Genomic DNA, 3,356 nt, shown 5'->3' with positions numbered 1-3,356 from the left:
GAACAAGAGGCTGCTTGGCAGCTCTGCAACACGAGTTTCTACAAGCCATTACCCTATGATCCCACTGAGAGTTACCAAAAGCAACTACAGCATTTGCTCAAGAAACTTCCTGAAAAAGCACAAGATCAAATCCGCACAGACACACCCCTGGAACCCCGACCTGGGATATTCTATCTACTACCCAAGATCCATAAACCTGGAAATCCTGGGCGCCCCATCATCTCAGGCATTGGCACCCTGACAGCAGGATTGTCTGGCTATGTAGACTTCCTCCTCAGGCCCTACGCTACCAGCACTCCCAGCTACCTTCGAGACACCACTGACTTCCCAAGGAAACTTCAATCCATCGGTGATCTTCCTGATAACACCATCCTGGCCACTATGGATGTAGAAGCCCTCTACACCAACATTCCACACAAAGATGGACTACAAGCCGTCAGGAACACTATCCCCGATAATGTCACGGCTAACCTGGTGGCTGAACTTTGTGACTTTGTGCTTACCCATAACTATTTCACATTTGGAGACAATGTATACCTTCAGATCAGCGGGACTGCTATGGGTACCCGCATGGCCCCACAGTATGCCAACATTTTTATGGCTGATTTAGAACAACGTTTCCTCAGCTCTCGTCCCCTAAAGCCCCTACTCTACTTGCGCTATATTGATGACATCTTCATCATCTGGACCCATGGAAAAGAAGCCCTTGAGGAATTCCACCATGATTTCAACAATTTCCATCGCACCACCAACCTCAGCCAGGTCCAGTCCACACAAGAGATCCACTTCCTGGACACTACAGTGCTAATAAACAATGGTCACATAAACACCACCCTATACCGGAAACCTACTGACCGCTATTCCTACCTGCATGCCTCCAGCTTTCACCCTGACCACACCACACGATCCATCCTCTACAGCCAAGCTCTGCGATACAACCGCATTTGCTCCAACCCCTCAGACAGAGACAAACACCTACAAGATCTCTGTCAAGCTTTCTTACAACTACAATACCCACCTGCTGAAGTAAAGAAACAGATTGATAGAGCCAGAAGAGTTCCCAGAAGTTACCTACTACAGGACAGGCCTAACAAAGAAAATAACAGAACGCCACTAGCCGTCACCTTCAGCCCCCAACTAAAACCCCGCCAACGCATTATTAAGGATCTACAACCTATCCTAAAGGATGACCCAACACTCTCACAAATCTTGGGAGACAGGCCAGTCCTTGCCAACAGACAGCCCCGCAACCTGAAGCAAATACTCACCAACAACCACATACCACACAACAGAACCACTAACCCAGGAACTTATCCTTGCAACAAAGCCCGTTGCCAATTGTGCCCACATATCTATTCAGGGGACACCATCACAGGGCCTAATAACATCAGCCACACTATCAGAGGCTCGTATACCTGCACATCCACCAATGTGATATATGCCATCATGTGCCAGCAATGCCCCTCTGCCATGTACATTGGTCAAACTGGACAGTCTCTACGTAAAAGAATAAATGGACACAAATCAGATGTCAAGAATTATAACATTCATAAACCAGTCGGAGAACACTTCAATCTCTCTGGTCACGCAATCACAGACATGAAGGTCGCTATCTTAAAACAAAAAAACTTCAAATCCAGACTCCAGTGAGAAACTGCCGAATTGGAATTCATTTGCAAATTGGATACTATTAATTTAGGCTTAAATAGAGACTGGGAGTGGCTAAGTCATTATGCAAGGTAGCCTATTTCCTCTTGTTTTTTCCTCCCCCCCTCCCCCCCAGATGTTCTGGTTTAACTTGGATTTAAACTTGGAGAGTGGTCAGTTTGGATGAGCTATTACCAGCAGGAGAGTGAGTTTGTGTGTGTATGGGGGTGGGGGGGATGTGAGAAAACCTGGATTTGTGCTGGAAATGGCCCACCTTAATTATGCACATTGTAGGGAGAATGGTCACTTTGGATGAGCTATTACCAGCAGGATAGTGAGTTTGTGTGTGTGGTTTTTGGGAGGGGGGTGAGGGGGTGAGAGAACCTGGATTTGTGCAGGAAATGGCCCAACTTAATTATCATGCACATTGTGTAAAGAGTTGTCACTTTGGATGGGCTATCACCAGCAGGAGAAAGAAAAGGAGTACTTGTGGCACCTTAGAGACTAACCAATTTATTTGAGCATGAGCTTTCGTGAGCTACAGCTCACTTCATCAGATGTTTACCGTGGAAACTGCAGCAGACTTTATATACACACACGGTAAACATCTGATGAAGTGAGCTGTAGCTCACGAAAGCTCATGCTCAAATAAATTGGTTAGTCTCTAAGGTGCCACAAGTACTCCTTTTCTTTTTGCGAATACAGACTAACACGGCTGTTCCTCTGAAACCAGCAGGAGAGTGAATTTGTGTGGGGGGGTGGAGGGTGAGAAAACCTGGATTTGTGCTGGAAATGGCCCACCTGATGATCACTTTAGATAAGCTATTACCAGCAGGACAGTGGGGTGGGAGGAGGTATTTTTTCATATTCTCTGTGTATAAATAAAGTCTGCTGCAGTTTCCACGGCATGCATCCGATGAAGTGAGCTGTAGCTCACGAAAGCTCATGCTCAAATAAATTGGTTAGTCTCTAAGGTGCCACAAGTACTCCTTTTCTTTTTGCGAATACAGACTAACACGGCTGTTACTCTGAAACCTGTTTTTTCTAGGGGTCTGCCCCCCAATGCAAGCAGGATCGGCAGTGAAGCCAGAGGGAGCCTCTCATGCTGCTTTCAGCCCAAGGATTTGAGAGGAGCGGAGACCCAGGGCGCTGTTTTAAGCCCTGCTGTGTGGGTGTTTCCCCTTCCACTGGCCATTGTCCCATCACTTCTGATGCAGAATCTGTCCTCCCCTCACCCTCCCGGAAGTGAAACTGACTTGGCTGGCTGCGTAAGTGACCAGACTCCCCCACTCCAGCTCCATTTCCGCCACCAGGAAAGCCAACTCTCCAGAGAGAGGTGGGAGAGAAGAAACCATTTCCAAGTCCCTGGGTCTTTCCCGCTTGGGAATGTGCATGGATGTGACTGGCTGGTCCTGAAGAGTCGCACACCAGTCTGTGAGTTGACAGCCATGCTCTGGGGCTGCTGCAGGGCAGGGGAGCTGTTGGATGGAAATTCTGCCTCCTGGTTTGAAGTCGAGAACAATCAGCTCAAACCCCCTGTCTCTGTCGTGAGTGGAGGAGTTTTGCTGAGGCTTGGGGCCATCCCTCTAGTTCCTGATCCTGCTGTCTTCTCCGCTGCTGGGTATACCAAGGCTGGAGGATTCCTGGATCAGGGCTGAGCTTCGCGTCTACTCTGGTTGTGAGGGCCGGGGAAGGAGGGAGATAAATAA

This window comes from Lepidochelys kempii, chromosome 20 (genome assembly GCF_965140285.1).
Source record: "Lepidochelys kempii isolate rLepKem1 chromosome 20, rLepKem1.hap1, whole genome shotgun sequence".
Classification (NCBI taxonomy): Eukaryota; Metazoa; Chordata; order Testudines; family Cheloniidae; genus Lepidochelys; species Lepidochelys kempii.
This window is presented reverse-complemented; position numbering follows the sequence as displayed.